Source organism: Strigops habroptila, chromosome 3 (assembly GCF_004027225.2).
Source record: "Strigops habroptila isolate Jane chromosome 3, bStrHab1.2.pri, whole genome shotgun sequence".
In the NCBI taxonomy this organism is placed as follows: Eukaryota; Metazoa; Chordata; class Aves; order Psittaciformes; family Psittacidae; genus Strigops; species Strigops habroptila.
The window spans coordinates 15,270,932-15,288,358 of record NC_044279.2 but is presented as its reverse complement, the minus strand read 5'-3'; positions in this window follow the sequence as shown (position 1 = coordinate 15,288,358).

Sequence of the window (17,427 nt, the reverse complement as noted above, 5' to 3'; positions counted from 1 at the left end):
GTTCCAGCTGTCAGGAAAGCAGCTTGGAAGAAAAGGACCTGGCAGGACTGGTGGACACCAAGTTGAGCATGAGCCAGCAATGTGCTCTGGCAGCAATGAAGCCCAACAACCTTCTGGGCTGCATGACCAAAGGTGTAGCCAGCGGGTCGAGAGAAGGGATTATTTCCTTCTATTCAGTGCTTGTGGGTCTACATCTAAAGGTCTGCACCCAATTTGGGCTCCCCAATGCAAGAAAAAATGGTGATAGAGGCAATGGGAACAAGTTGGATCATAGATGCTGTGCACCTGCCCAGCTATCCCCAAGGCTATCTAACCTGCTTTTTAGGAGCTCCAAGGAGATTTTACAATGCTGATGGCTATCTATTCCTCAGCTCTAGTATTGTTATAATTAGAAAGTTTCACATTTACTTTAGATCTACCCTGGTCTCGTTACTCTGTCAAAGAGAACATTTTATAAGTTTGATAAAATTTGTCCTTGAAAAGTGTCTCTTCATTGTTGCTTATCTCTTTATTATCTTCAAGGTACTAAAATGTATATAAAAGCGTTGAAGTAGTCTCGGTTTTCCTTGGCTTTCCTTTCTCCTTCAGTTAAAAATATAGAAAATCCTTCCACACTCATCAAGACTCCAACGTCCCGTCCTTCTCCAGATCTCAAAAGACAGCACTGAGGCTTTTTCTGCTCCTCACACTGCCCTGCTAATGAGTGGGCTGGGGGTGCACAAGGAACTGGGAGGGGACACAGCCAGGACAGCTGACCCCAACTGGCCAAAGGGATATTCTATATGACACGATGTTGTGATCAGCAATAAAAGCTGGGGAAAGAAGGATTAAAAAGGACATTTGGAGCGATGGAGTTTGTCTTCCCAAGTAACCATGACACATGATGAAGCCCTGTTTCCCTTGGAATAGCTGAACACCTGCCTGCCTATGGGAAGTAGTGAATTAATTCCCTGTTTTGCTTAGCTTGTGTGCACAGCTTTATATTTACCTATGAAACTGTCTATCTCAACCCACAAGTTTTCATATTCTTACCCTTCTGATTCTCTTCTCCATCCAACTGGATGGAGGAGTGAGCAAGTGGCTGAGTGGGGCTTACAGCAAGGGAAGGCTCTAGGAATGCACTTCTGGGTGCCCATGTGCCTGCCCACAGTAGGGCTGTGCGCCCTTCTGGCAGTTTTGTTTGCCCCACTCCAGCCCAACAAGGCATGCGTTGTGTCTTTCACTGTAATTTGCGTCCTAGAAAGCACTTCACATGCTTACATACAGTCACTTTTCCAAATCTTGAACTGGATATCAGTACAAATGTGCTCTACTGCCAACACTCCTGGACCCAGATCTGCAGGAGGCTGGACAGACCTTCTGTGCTACTCCCATGACTTCTTCAACAGGGAAGTCTCCTTGCACCATGGACTTGCAGGCAACTTTTTAGCACCAGAGGAAGGCTAAAGTGTAGTCACAAGTGATCCAGGGAGCCAGTAAGATGAAAAGAATACAAAAAAATATTGGATACAAGAACCCAGCAGCTGCAGAGCAGAGAAGAGGATGTGGAGCAGTTTATATGCAACTACGTGCAAGTTGGACTGTTTTCTGTTATCAGCATCTAAATCAACCAGTTTTAGCCAGTTTAGGTATGTCTACATGACTGGGGGTGAAGTGCAGCCATACTCTTAAACACAGCTTCAGGGTGATAGGAGTGCCTGGAGAAGCTCAGCACAGCTCAGCTTCTTTGGGAAGAGGATGTCTGTGGATCCAAGGTTGGTTCCAAGTTGAATAAAAAAAGAAGCACCCAGGAAAGTTACGTTCCTGTGCCAACTCCTGGGCAGATTTATCCCCACTGCCCTGCTGGGTCATCAGATGCTCCAACATCACAAAGTCACCAAGCAGTAGCCTGAAGTACAGGGTCAGCATCTGTAAGCAGAGACTTCTTTTGATCTGAAAAAGGGAAGGGTCCTGTAGGACACAGCCATGACATCCTGCAGTTAATGTCTCTATCCAATGCATACACACATAAGCAACTTGAATTCTGTCACATCCTAATCTGGGATGCTTTATTTTGCAATCTTAATAGTTTTATTTAACTAGTGTTTGTTTCTAGGCTCTTTAAAAAAGTGATAATAAGAAATAAGGAGATACCTGGCTTTGTTTTGTCCCTTCTCAGCAGGTCTGCAGCCTTGAGGCCCTCTGCATGGAGCAGGTTGGAGTGTTAGTGGGCGGAGGTGGACATTTCACAAGATACAAACTGGCAGAAAAGGAATGCAGTCTTCCTAAGTCGTATTCTTAGAAATACCTGAACCATTTGCACTAAACCCATCCCAAATTCACCCTGAAGCAGATTCTATGCACAGGAGCTTATTGCAAAGACCTGCAGCTCAGCACGGAACAGTGCAGCTGCAAAGTGGGGAAGTCAATGTTCACTTGCAAAATTCCTGTTGGACTACTGGCCTCAACGGCACCGTATGGCAGGAATTTCACCATGATTTGGGCACTTAGAGAAAAAGGATGCCCTTTATGGGTTTTGAATTTGGTTCTCTCTAGTTTCATTTACACTCTTTTGTTTCTAATATTGATTGCTAGGAAGAGCAGAAACACCCAGTCAGTGTCCTTTGCACAAAGGTACATGTGCCTTTTATATAGCACATTCTTAACATATTTGCTGAGTACAGTCATATTAATGTCTAACAGACTAACGACAAATACCTGCAATGCTCACAGACCTCACAGACCTCCCAAACAATCTCAACCACAGTTAGTGCAATTCTGAAATTCTTGCTGGTGGCCTAATCAATAATTAAAATGGATTAAAGAGATATTGTTGGGAAACAATTAAGGAAGACATCTGATGAGACATCCTTGTGGATGGCAGCACATGAACAATAGGACCTAACACCCATGCCACATAGCTGAGGCACAACAACCCACACAAGGACATGGCTGCCTGCCCTGTATGACCTAGTCAGTTATAGAGCAAATCAGTGCAGACTCCTGAGGGACATGGTAGTGATTCTGAGCTGGTTGGTAGTGAGGGCAGTGGAAAACCACGTCAGTAATCCAGCCCCACTCTGATCGTGACACAAGAGCAATAGCTCTGCCAGCAAAATCCCCATTCTGCTTGTCACAGCCTGCTTCCCTGCCTGCAGGACGAAGCAGACTTCTAGTGCAGGATTTTTCAACCCAGGGATCTTAAGACCTAGAATATTTTCAAGGACCTGCTACTGACTCGAAGCATGAGTAAGCAAGAACATAAGGATGGTATTTTTCCTCTTGAAATAATTGAAAGCTTGGTCAGGCTCTCAGAAGGCTTCTCCCAGTCAAGGTTATTTTAATTCTAGAACAATGAAGAATATTGATTGCTATGAGCTAATATCTGCCTCTAACAAGAGCTACACTGGGCTGTCTGGGCACTCACAGAGAAAGGCTCCCTTGCAAAGGAAGTTTCCAAAATATTTATCAACAAAACATCCTTTCATATAGCACTGAATGATTTTTACATGCCTCACTTTTTTTTAAGTAAAGCAAATGTCATTTGTTTATCTACTATGGAAGGCTGTTACAAAGTCACACTAACAGTTATAAAGCAATTCAAGAATCTCAAGTGGAAGGCCCTAAAATATTGCAAGTGCTATTTTATCATTAATACATTAATAATGAGATACTCTGGGTAATGTTTAACTGTAGAATGAGACAGTAGTAATAAAAATGACACTTAAACCACTATTAATTGTTCTTCTAATCAAGATTCTGGTCCTCTAATTGAACCATTATCTTCCAAAAAATTGGAGTGATTAAATAAGAAGTATATTTACAAACACCTTATCTTCAGAGAGAGTGTAAACATTATCAGCACAGATTTATGTCAACAAATAATACTTGAGTAAGAATTATATTTTGGATTAGTTTTCAAATGCAAATCAGGAATACAAGCGTTCAATGGCATTTTATATGCTGTATTTTTAGACTGTCAAGGCAAAATATTTTATATATATCAATATTGATATCAACATAATAAAATACAAATATATACACAAAGAATGGTTTACAGTGACTGCAGGAGCCCCAACTCAGTTTTGTGTATGATCAGGCCAGTCTAATGGTTGTGTTTGCATTGTTGTTAACATTGATTAATGGTTGTGGTGGAATCATTAGTATTCATTCGTGTTTTCGTAAAGGTACATAAGGAATCTGGCACGGTCAGACACAGATGTCTAGAAAGTGAGGAGAGAACTTTACGTATTGATTCTTAAGAAAAACAGGTTTTCACATCTGCATTAACCAGGAGCAGGTGCCTGGGATATTCATCCTCAGTCTTTCCTGCTGAAGATTTAGACACCAATTTGTCGGTGCCTTAAGGAGACACCCACTACTCTGCACATGTCATTTATTCTTTCTACACATTTTGCTGGCACCTCGTTCCTCTGCCACAGACATGATACTCTTTCATCTTCTCCATCCTGCCTTCAGCATACTAAAACTACTCACATTTTTCTTGCCTTCTGTGAGCACAAGGCACGTGAGGTCATAGGACGGTTGTGGATGGTCTTCCACAACCATTTATAATCTTAGCACTCCATCAAAGTTACTTTCATCTGCCAGGTCTGTGGCTCTCCCTGTTACTGCCACTGCTCCCTAATCATGGATACAAAGGCAAATAGGTTTTCTGCTTGCACATCAGGACTCCTTTCTGGCATGGCTCAAGTCACCCTCCCAGGATGCTGGGCAGGTCAGCTCTCATGTGTGATAGCTTCACCAGCAGTACTGCTTGCAGCAACCTGGAACAAGACTGGATCATCCAATGTGATGTCTAGTTCATGTGCCTTCAAGCTCCTGGTCTGCAGGAGTGCATGCAAGCTCTGCCATTCAGCAGCTTGGACCCGCCAGCACTGTCTTGCTTATACAACCCTGCTTAAATCACAAAGCTTTGCCATGGCTTCTTGGATAAGATTCAAAAGACAGAGTTTAAATATTAATGAAATACTCTGCGGTGCGCCAGGCAGTCAAGGCTGAGCACGACATTCTTCAATTGGGTTGCACCAGTTTGGAAAAACCTTAGATTTCAATGGCCTCATGTATACACCATAATGTTTCATTTTCCAACAGGTAAGCAAGAGAAGCTATGATCTGTAGGCAAGAGTTGGCAAGAGAAGGTATGATCTGCTGTCCTTAATAAATACTTTTTTTACCTCATGTGACTAAATCAAGCCCAGAATTGTCTGTTTTCAGCCCAGAAGAGTGCTCAGCTGTTTCTGCTTCCCTGTGGGTTGACAGGAGGAGGGGAAGGGCTGGGATCAGGGTGGTGGGGACATCTCCCTGCTCCTCCTCCTTGGAGGGGCTGATTTCTGAGCCCCGTGAAGAAGCCTGACAGTGAACCCTGCCAATCCAAACCAAGCCTCAATCTGACTCCTCAGTGCTGCTTAAACCAGGCTCTGAGTACCTAGTTCAGTACATAAAGGGATGGATAGGCTAGAAAAACAGAGTGGTTTAATGAAATGAAGGAATACACACATGTTTGTGTGGCTGTTTTTCCATGGGCATGTCACAGGACAAACAATATTTAATCAGTGCTTGTACTGATAGTGACATCAAACTGCAGCCGACTCACATTTATGAGATGTACTTAGAAATATGGTTTTTATTTTAGGCCCATCCTGGGTCATAAATAAAGTCTTTCCAACAGACCTTGGAAAATATTGCATCATGCAAGTGCAGCCATACGTAAAAGGTAATTTTGATCATAATGGCAGCTAATTAAGAGAATACAAATATTTGAATGCATTTTTCGTGAAAGACACTAGGTATGAAAAGGTACTACTATGTTCATAATGATGAATCCTTAGAAGTTAATTATAATTAATGCCTTTGCAAGAGATATATCACAAGTGAAGAATTTCCTCAAACTCTGCAGCACTTTGTAATACTGTTTTAGGTTTGAGCTTTCAGTCCCAGGAATACAAGGGTTTATGGCATTACAAAGATCAAGTGTTTAATTTCAATCGATAACCAAACTGGATCACCCAAATACACTCGCTCCAAGCACATTTTCTATGTGACCATTTCTTCTTACAAATATCCTGGGAAATGAGACAGGGAAGACATTTTCAAAGTCTGAAGGGGAGTCTGATATGGACTGATTGCTTTTCTGACCTTTGTTTGGAGGATCACCTCCCCAGGCCTCCAGCTGTGGGTTTCTACCCAGCCTGGACAACCACTCGTTTGTGCTTGTGGAGGCTCCCAGGTGCTGTTGGCCCCAGCCCAAGAAGCATTTGCCTCCTTGCCCTTCAGTGAGAGCCCTGCTGGAAATCCTGCTCTTATTTTATCCTTCTGTTAGCTCTAAATTACCTTCTTCTTGTCTTTGATAGCTGGATGGTAAAAAAGAGCAGCTCCCCTTTCCCCTGCCATTCACCAATCCCCCAAATGCTTGTTCTCAAGGGACTTGTGTCCAGAATTACAATTGGTTTTCCCAGTCCCAATGCTGCCCTTCAAGGCTGACCAGTTTCTTACTGCCTTTTATTTTCAGTGGTTTTTGCATGAAGCTCAGTGTAGGGGAGATTCCATTTTTAGTTTCACCCAAAGACCTTTTTCATCTGACTCCTCCTGCCCATCGCTCCAAGCCCCATCAGTGACTCAGTGGCAATGATGCCAGCTATTGAGAAAGAAGCTCATTTCCTGGGGCAACTATCTTTCCAAGATGGCCTTTATTCTAAACTGATTAGGCACAATATATTTAGCTTGTTTGATCTGGCACGATTACAACCTGAAGTAATCTGTGAAGGAGCGAAGCAGAGCACCAGTTCCGGCAGTGAGTACTGTGGCCAGAGTCTGTTCCCCAGGACAGAAGAAGGTGCCACCAGCAATTTCCCATCACTGCTACTGCCTGCTGGCTGTAAAATGGCTTGCATGTGTGGCTTTGGGATTTGTGACTGCATATTTTTATCCAAGCTGGAGGAAGTACATGTCTTTTTATCAATAATGTTGCAGATAGGAACCACAATATGTCCATTTTGGGATCCAGAAACAACTCTGGGCCTGATTACAGCCCTGGGTGGCTGACCTATTCTTCAGGTTTGGCACAGGGAGCAAACTACCCTTTTTTTTCACTGAAAATAAAGCAGCTAAAAAAAAAAAGCTGAAACCATTGGCTGTTTGCAAGCCTGAGCTAAGCCACAGGAACTACAAGGCTTCTGTTGTACAAGCAGAGGCCAAAGTATCAGCTACAAGCATCATGTGGGGGAAGGAAAAAAAATAGGAGTTAGGGCTCAACTGACCAAGAGATGCTATGGATGAGCTCAGGAGTTCTGGTGCTAGTGGGTCTGGGACTGTGAGCACAGAAATACAGGCACTGTTACCTGCTCTTTGGTTCACCAAGTGACACAGGAAAATTCATTCAAATCCTCCATTTGTGGTTGGGGTTTTTTTCTTGCTGGATCTCTCAGATGCCATTCTTGTAAACCTCCTCAAGTAAGCAGTGCGAGTATGGAGTGCTACAGCTGGGATTATCTCATAGTCCTCAATTACCACTTTCCTGCTTCTGCCTTCTCCTGAGAACACAGCATGCCAGGTCAGGCCACTGGCTGATCCGCATAAAGAAATTTCATTGTTTCCCTGTGTTGGCCTATAAGCAAGAAGGTAGGAAGGATATTCAGGGGTATGAGTGCAACAGAGGGTACTGTGGGGCTTTTTAGCAGCCTTTGTAGGTGAGAATGGGAGGGAAGAACAAAATGGTGTTTAATTTCTGCTTACAACTGAACTCAGCTCTTGAATTTTCCCTTTAATTTGCCCGACTCGTATTTATGATAATAGTAATTTTAAAGTATATTTAATATTTTATTCACTGTTTAATATACTATAATATTTTTTAAAGTATGAGGTAAACTTTAAAGAAGTGAAAGTTTGCTAGCACTAATCTAAAAAATTAATCTAATCTGATCTTCAGGATGTGGTCTTTGAACCCACTGCTTTACTTGTAAGAATCTCTGTAACAGAAGTAAGAAAAGCAGGCTTTTCTGTGCTAGATTGCAATGCACACTTGGGAGACTTGTATGGAAATGTTTATGAGCCCACAAATGGAGAAAGTTAAGTATGTTAACAGTAAATTGAAAGATAAATTGAAAAAAATCAAAGTATATATACTCCATATCCCATGACTACCTGGTCTGTGCAATTCCAGGGGAAGAGCAGGCTGGTAATAAAAGAGAGTTTAGGTTAAAATTCCCAAATCCAGATGTGATTTCAAAGGGTTCTAATGAGGAGGACTGTACACACCTGAATAGCTCTGGTACAAACACTTGGCAATGATGTGGGAGTTTATAAACCCCAGACCTATTGGGCCATGGAGCCTGCAGCTAAGTGAGCCCGTCTGCTAGATGAACACAGCAATGTGGCTCCATGGGCAAAATCCCACATTGTTTAATTTTGCACATTCTTCCAAAACAAAGCTGAAGCTGATAGGAACACAAGAACTGATAAGAAACCTGCTGGAATTTTGGGAAAAACATTTTTCCATGTAACCTGAGGGAAATCCCAGGCATAATTCGCACAGTTTAAGGAATGGCACAGTCTAAAGTATCTGGAGATAATGGAGTATTTTATTGCACTGCTATCTGCAAAGGTACACCACACAGTAAGACCTAGAGCACAAACATAAATGATTACAAGGAGCTGGCTATGATTACAAGGAGCTGGCTAGACTTAATGTTTGAATATATTCAAATGTTCCACCAGCTACATAGAAATATCTGCTGCATATTTATTTATTTATGCTATTTCTAACAGTACCCTTAAGGGTGTTTCAAAATGGATAAACGACTAAAACTGTGCTCAGCTGGACTTTAAAGAGGAAATTGGGAACAGTGGCCAGGGCTTGACTGAGTAATACAGTTCTAGCACCCGTTCACAGAAGCTGCTTGTTGTATTATGCCAGGCAGCATTCTGGCCATTTATAGTTACTGTTTGGTTTTGGTTTTACTTTCATGCCAGTTTGACTTTGGTCCTATTTAATAGAAATACTTTAGGCTTAGTAATTGAAATTCACATGACCACTGCTGTGGTCTTCAAGGGTCATTATCTTGACTGACTTCTGGGGAGGCACAAACCGGACCAAAGTAATGGCCTGCGGATGGACTCATGGGCAAATGGTCCAGCAGTGCTAAGGGGTGGGAAAATGGGCCTTTTCTGGCCCAGCAGAGCTGGACACAGACACTAGTATCAGGCCGCATCCAACACATGCAACAGCACCTGGGCTTCAGTTGACCAGCTCCCACCAAGAGAGGAATAAACTACTGATCCCTCTGCCATCTGCTCCCACTTGCCAGGAGGAAAGACCCCTAGGGAGACCCAATGGAGACACCACAGCTTTCCCTGGGGCCAGCAGTACATTTCCATGGTATTCATACAGCAGACCTGCACAATCTCAGCAGGAAAGGGCTGCACTGTAAAGCCGCAGGCAGCTGGCACCATGGCTTCCTAGACACACGATATACCTAGAGTAGGGATATACATAGCTGCTGTATGCAAGTCTGAGGTGGACAGGATGCACTGCAATGCCTCTCCTTTAACCTTGGCGGAATGTAGGATGCTTTTACACTCTCACATGGCTGAAAACCATTTGCAAATGGGTGTCCCACAAGCATCAGTTGGTGCAGGTGTCCTTGGAGCCAGCCGGAAGAAGTTCAGGGTGGAGAGGCAAGGCTGAGCCTCCCACTGCAGCACAGCATAGGCAAGGCTATCTATGCCTCTGCTTTGTTTTCAGATATCTGAACACTCATTACTCTCTGTGTTAAGCATAACTCCACACACATGTATCTGTACCAAAGAACAGAACACATCGGGCTGTGATGCTGGAGATTCCCTGACTCACCCATTGCCACAGGAGAAGCTCCACAGAGCTCTGTGATTGTGCATCATCCATCACTGTGATTCCCAGCCTGGTCGAGCCTCAAATAATGTGTTGCTGTATTCAGCCACAGTGTAAACATACAGTTAAATGCTGAATCCGTAAGTCCGATCTGGTTGGTTGTCTCTAATGTGACAGATCTCTTAAGAAATTAATTTTCTTCATGAAATTAAAAGAGAGACCTTTAAATAAGAACAAAGGAACTAGTTATGTCTTCAGCAAAATATGGAAAGTTCTAAGAATGAAAATAACATTGACATTGAACTTTTCACCCAGTGAAGCACGAAGCCCAGTTTTTAATGTTGTCAGAGGAGGATGACAAAACTCTCCCTCATCTGAAAGGCAATGAGCAGGATTTTGTATTTTTGCTCTTTATGGAGTAATAATGCACATCATGCAAATGTCCATCATTCAGGCCAAAATTGCTGGCTTTCAGGGCACTATAACCCTGAAGTCCATAATTAAATGGAATTAAAATGCAGAAGTGTAATAAAAGAAGTATGAATAAAAAGTGAGAAGGATGTGAACATGGCACCAATCCTTTTATTCAAAATTTCCATCTCCTCTGCATAATACAATGCTGTAAGAGCACTGGGTGCTCCAGCTTATTGTGCGCTCTATACAAAGGAGTGATAACCTTCAATGACCCATATCCCAGCAGGGTATTATCTTTTCCTGAGTCACTAAGAAAAAATCAGACCCTCTTTTTCTGCAAGCCTTGATAAATCTGAGCAATCCAGAAATATCATTGTTGGTGAAACTGACCTTGTCTTCCTGCCCACCTCATTGCCCTTGCCAGTCTTACGTTGACTGCCTGACACTTGCTTCTTAACCAGACTTACTCACCCACACTTTATGCATCACCACTGAATTTGACCTAGTAGCATGGCTGATTTGATTTGTGATTCAGGGTACTAGAAAGAGCAACTTGCTGTAAAAAACCCCAGGTACTAGAGAGTATAGGAAGCTGGAAGTGAAATGACATTATGCTTCTGTCTGGCATCAGCACCCTAAGTCTGTGAGTACAAGTGACACCTTTGCTTTTCATGAAGACCTACCAGGGCCATCCAGTTTTCCTTTTATTTCTTGGAAGTCCCCAGTGGGGGCTTCCTGAGGATGCCATCCACAGGGTATGGTCTCCAAGATGGGAGCAAGGAACTGGGATCAACCAGTGGTGCATGCCCAAACTGACTACCACACTCCCTGCTGAGCGAAACCTACTTCTTTTACCCACTGAGCTGCCCAAGTAGAGCAGAGTGTCATGTTCGAAAGGGTTGGAAGAACTTGAGTTTGGGGTGTTTTGCTCTAAAAACATCACAGCAGATAGTATTGTGAGCAATATTTTCCTTGAAGATTTTGGGCAGAACCTGGAAGCAGGGTGACCAGCTGGGCAGCAGAAGACAGGATGTGGCCAGAAAGCTACATGAGAACAGAAGCTTTATACAGCACATGGTGAAGGAAAACATTGGGAAACACGAAATCTGCACAGGCTGATGATGTCATCCACATTCTCAGCCAGCTAATCTCCCAGTATCAATACTGGTGTTTATTTAACGCTAAAGAAAGATGTGGAGCTCTTCACAAAACAAGTAAAATGCATCTCTGGCAGAACTGTTTTCTTCTTTCTCTGTGAAAAATAGCCTCATTCTGCAGCTGTAAGCCACTCAGACAATTTATTACTGCTTTATCTCCCTTCAGTCATTTGTTCTTCCCTCCCCGCCCTGGCTAGGGCTGGAGGCAGCACATGTGAAGCCCTTAAGAGCTCAACTCACCAAGTGGCTTTCAAGAGCTGTGGTGGTTTTCAGCTCCCTTGAAAACAAGAGGAAACTGAGGGTACTTGAGACATGGCAAAGGATCAGGCTGTGACTGATTTACAGCACTGAAAGAAAGGGGCTGCCTGAGAGAGAGCAATGAGAAATTCTTGTTCCTTCCTCCTTTGGCCTTTGCAGAAAATGCCACGCTTTCCCAGTTGGTTAATGCAGTTTAGCTGGTGTTTAAGCGCCCAGTGTAGAGATCAGGGCTTTGTGCAGCTGAAGTTCTGCACTGTGGGACAGAGACCACCTGCCCTCTGTATGACCCTTGTGCATGAAACCTCTTCTGCACCATCAGGAGAAAATCATGTTCTTAACATTGCTGCTGCAAAGAGAAAGGCCGAAGTGTTTTATTCCCTTCAAGACTCCATGTAGCACCTTAATGCTTCAGTGAATTAGTGGAAATAATCCAAGAGTAAAGCACTTACAGGTGGATGTGATGAAGGCAACGATTTCATTAGAGCTTCATTAGAGCTCCTGCATTTAAAACAAGTCCTAAAGAAACTGTCCTGCTCTTTCACATTGCAGCTTCTCATGACGTATCCCAAATACAAGAACTATACATTCAACACTTCAAAGGGGTTTTAAAGCACTTCATGCCTTTACATTGAGGAGGGAAGCCAAAAGCTCTGTTTAATTGTTTTCTGGTTTAAGTTGTTATACATCTTTTTAAACATCTATTATTTTAATGGTAAAAGTAATTTCTGTGTCAGTTTTACAAACTACAGCAAATCCCTTAAGCCTAACAGCAGTTACCACAACCAGGGGTTTGCTGTCACAAAGAAAGTATTCTTGACAGTTTAGGAAGTTACCTGGGATCTTCACTGAGTAAAGGATCTTATGGTCTTCGTTAGAACTGTAGCTCCAAATTCCAAAAGCACCTGAGCTCCATAAAGACTCTTAAGGAACTTGGAGCCGTGGGCTAAAGCACACTAAAGAAATCCTGATTGAATGGTCTCATAGAGCTCTCACCTTGTGGGGATGGGTATTGGAGTTCTGCTTGCTTCATTATTTCTTGGTCTAATCATTGACTGAAATATGGGCAAACCATCTGAGAGCAGAACCTCAGGCTCCTCCTTCCTCTTCTCCTCCTAGACCCATGTGTGTGACTGTCCCTCCGGAGTACACAGGGTGCCCTTTCACCAGATGAAGAAAACTCTTTGTTGAGGAGCAGAGTCTGTGATTTCAAACCTCCAAAGGCTAAGGCAAGCTCTGGCTTCCAGCCTGGAGGAGTGCCCTAAGAAGCCTGGCACCACACAGCCTTCCTGATACCAAGGGTATCAACAGCTGAAGCATTTCTAAGTGTTCATGGCAGCGTGACCTAAGGAAAGGGTTATAAGGATGTTTTTCATCAGGGAACTTTGATGCTATGGTTTCCTCAGGACCTCTGCACTGAAGGCTTATGCTCTCCTGAACACGGGGCACCTGAACATGGGCACATGCAACTGAAGTTACAGCCTGAGACATCAAAATACTATTTCAGCCATCTCATTAGGTCGTTTTAGGTATCTCAGGGAAATGTTTACAGAGGTTCTCTTTGGCCTAGGAAGGATGATTTCCCTTGGTTCCTCTATTGGCTGTTGAGGGGAGCAGGACCCCGCAGGACAGTCCAACCTGCCCAATGCCACATTTGTACTCCAACACTCATCTACACATGTTCCACACCTTTCTGCTGTCTGTCATGGGATGACACAGCTGTCAGCTCCACCAAGTCACAGCTGGCCTTTGGAAACCCCTGCAAAGGCAATGACCTGAGCATTCAGGACTTGCTTCTGGAAAGACAATTTAGGGTCCCTTAAAGGTGCTTCAGATGAAGGTTGCCCCATCCCTGGCAGTATTCAAGGCCAGGCTGGACGGGGCTTTCAGCAACCTGGTCTAGTGGAAGGTGTCCCTGCCCATAGCAAGGGGGTTGGAACAAGATGATCCAACCCAAATCGTTCTAGGATTCTAAGGTTCACAGAGGCACACTTTGCTCAGAGCTGGCATGCCCACTGGCCCCATCCTCCTTACCACTGGCTCGCACTCCTTCAGAAATGAAGGGTACCATAGCTGAGCTCTGATCACCACTTCCCACTATGTTCAACAGAAACCTGGCAGATGCTCAGCACAGGATTGCAACAGACAGTCCTTCTTATTCATCTCTTTTTTCCCATATTAATCTCTGCAGACCAATCAGAAACAGTCCACCAAAGTTAAGCAATATCACAGAGAACTTGAAGAAATTACTCTTATCATCCCTCCTGAGGACAGGCTCAATGGTCAAGGCCACAGTGAAATCTTCCTTTTCTTGTAAAAGTTAACTGAAGTTAGTTATTAAAGTGTTGTCAGTATTTAGGGAGGTTCTGAAATGAAGAACAGCACAAGATACCTGCACTGCCTCTGAAAATTTCAAGGATATCTTTTTCCATAAAATCTTGGTGTGATTTCTCCTGAGGAACTTCCTGGAAGACATATCAGGTACAATTCTGACTTGTCAGTCTGGATGTGAGATATGTGAAGTAATGTTTGTAAATGAAATGCTTTTAGTAATGTGTTGTTTATACATGAAATGCTTTTAGTCATGTTTTGTACTTCTCGTAAAATATAAAAGTTTCCCTTGTGAAATTTGTATTTTTTAAATATAAGAGAAGTAGAGTTCGTGAGTGTGTAAACATGGATTGAAAAGTGGGATGAAGCATGTTAATATTTAATTATCAGGTAAAGTTATCAGATTTTTGTGTACTTCTTAGTCAATATTTAGAATAAGTTAACAAAGGGAAAAAAGTGTCCCTTTGTCAATCCCCTCAACAAAATGACACACATCAAAATATGTATTACGAAAGGTTCACAGATATGGGGGATCAGCAGTGGAATTGAAGTCTTTTACATGTGAGAGATGGTAATACTGTTAACTGCTGGCCATGGGAACAGGATCAGAGGCTATATGGAATAAAACTGAACCAGAATGTTATTTCGGGGATTTTAGTTCAGACCTAGTCTTGGTCAATAGTGAGTGAAAGTTGTTACTGCCTGATAGCTGTGCGGTGTAAGCTTGATCTGGGATCTTGTTCCTTTCATGTGGGTAGACATATTACAGAAGCCATCAGAAGAATCATGCTCATTGGTCATGTCCCACAAGAAGTCCAAGGATTACCAACGGGAGCACTCTGGAACGGCAGCATGGGTTACAGGAGTACAGACCTCTCTTTTAGGGGGTTTTCTGAGGATGCTGGCCTCCACCACACTGGTACTCATCACAATTTCCCCATTTTCTTTAAAACATCTAAAATAAGTAATGGTGTTGACAGCCAAAAAAACCCTCCCAATACAGAGGGATCCTATCTTTCAAAACATATATGGGAAGAAAATGAGAGTGAGAGGAAGGCAATACTGGCTGAAGTCATGGTAGTTGACAGCTGCCAATAGTGCTTCCTGGAAGAGGGAAGAAGACAAGAAAAGCTCAGCTAGAAGGTGACCACCAGCAGTAGTCATCTAGCTGCAGCAAGGTGCTGCACGGCATGGTCTCATTTATCCGCCTGGAAGGTTGGAGGCATTTTCCACTGCACTTCAGGTGCTCAGGCTGGCTTAGTTAAACTTAATTTGTGTCATGCCATGTGTCTTTAAAGCCAACTCATCCTCACATGGTTCAGCTTAATGAGACATTCAGGGCGAGGCTCCAGGTCTCCTTCTTCAGGTCTAAGCCATCAACCCAAGCTAACCCAGAGGAGAGTCAGTAAATCGGGGTTCCTATCAAGCAGGAGAAAAACACACATGCAAAACACCTTCAGCAAGACCAGCTCTAATAAAAAGGAGATTCAGAGAGTTTTAAAGAGGCATATTATACGTTCCCTGAGATCAGGGCATTAAATCTGGCTTGAGGGAAGATCAAAGGCTGGGCAAGGGCAGGAGTGACAGCTAAGTATTCGCAAAAGGTACAGCAGCTACAGCACTGGGAAAGTCTGAAATGAAAGAGTAACCCACTGCACACATTTCAAAGGGTACAAATAGTACATCTTATGCCCTACAATGTAATGAGAAAAACTATTCAACTATTATTCCAGCAATATTCCTCTCTCCAACATGAATAAAAGATACTGACTAGGAAACAGAGCAATTCTAAAATCTTTAATAGATAAAAATCTTCTTCCTGCAAATCTAAGTACACTGAGATTTATCAGCGAAAGAACTAAATTAACCATTTTTTTCAATTAAATTTCATCAGCCTCAGGTTTAGAGATCTGATCCCAGCAGAGGGAGGGACAGTAGTGTACAATTAAAGGATTGGCGTATGATTTTAACTGACTTTGGATCAGGGTTGTGAATGAGCTTTGACTTTGGGTATTAGTCTGCTAGAATAATTACCCAGCAGTTTTTGGAAAGTATTACAGATCTACTCTTTTTATGTTTAAGCAGATGTGAAAATGTTTACCCCATTGCCAAAATATTGAATCCTTTGTGGAAAAATACTATATCAACAAAACTAGCCTATCTAAGAGGTTCATCTGATGTTATTTGGACTTCTACACATCCATTAATGAATTAGGATGAACTAGGAGGAAATTTGAAATAGGTCGATACTGGGACCTGGGCTGTAGCAAAGTAACAGGATGGGATTCACATTTTAATGTCAAATTGTCACAGGTAGAAAGCTTTCCATCTGTTCATAACTATGCAAACTGCTTTGTGCCACTTTAAAATCTGTCCTGTGGTATCTCCAAGTGTTGAGTACACATGTCTGAGTTAGAAATGCACGCAGGCAACAGACGTGGGTGAGGAACTAGTGTTGGTTGGGCATCTCTCACAAGACCATCAGCAAGCACCCACATGCCAAGGAACATTTGCTCTAGAGGAAAGAAAATGAATAGAAATCCTCTATTATCAATGTCACAAAAGAGTTTTTACTAATTTCTTCATCTCTGAGTCAAAGAAAATAGAATAGGATAGAATATCCTGTTGGAAGGGCCCTAAAATGACCATCTAGTCCAGCTGTGACTACATAAAGCAAGTTCCATGGCTCCTGTCTAGGACTAGTACTGTATTAAATGTTTAATAATGGATGCAGCAGAGAGAAATGTTTTCAGATAGTACATTTATTTAGGTGAATTTAATGTGGGAAGAATGTGAGGCATAGAGAGAATTGTAACAGAACAGTGGGCAGCACAGTGATGGCATTAATTAATTGCTGTAAAATACCTAGTGGTATTGACTGAAATGAATCTGTGTAATGTGGGCCTCAGGGGTCATTTCTGGAGTGACCAAGGACAGTTTCTATTCAGCACAAACATGCAAATGTGGGTTGGGACAAGGCAGAAAATAGCATTTAGGTCAGATTTTGCAACAGTTGTTTGTGAGCATGAAACAGAGGAGAAGCAGTCCAGACAACCTGTGGAAATAGATCTCACAAATAACAAGCAGCAGTACCATGCTTTACTACTGAGCCTGACCTCATCACACAGGCCCAAGCTGAAAGATTCAGCCCTGTCTCTGAGTCCAAGAGAGGACAGCTGAGCCCTGCCTTGGCTCTGCCTTTCCGTCATGTGTTGGTGGGTTTCAGGGAGCTCCCAGCCCTTCTGCTGGCGCCACAAAGAGAAACCACTTGGGATCCACTTGTTTGTTCTTTAAGAAACTAGTCTCCCTTGAGGAAGGCAGGTTTTGGTTGTAGATGGCCGACTCGGGGATAAATTAACTCCAAATCCATCATGTCCACTTCTTGGCTGCATCTTTGGAAAGCAATACTTCATGCTCCAGTGA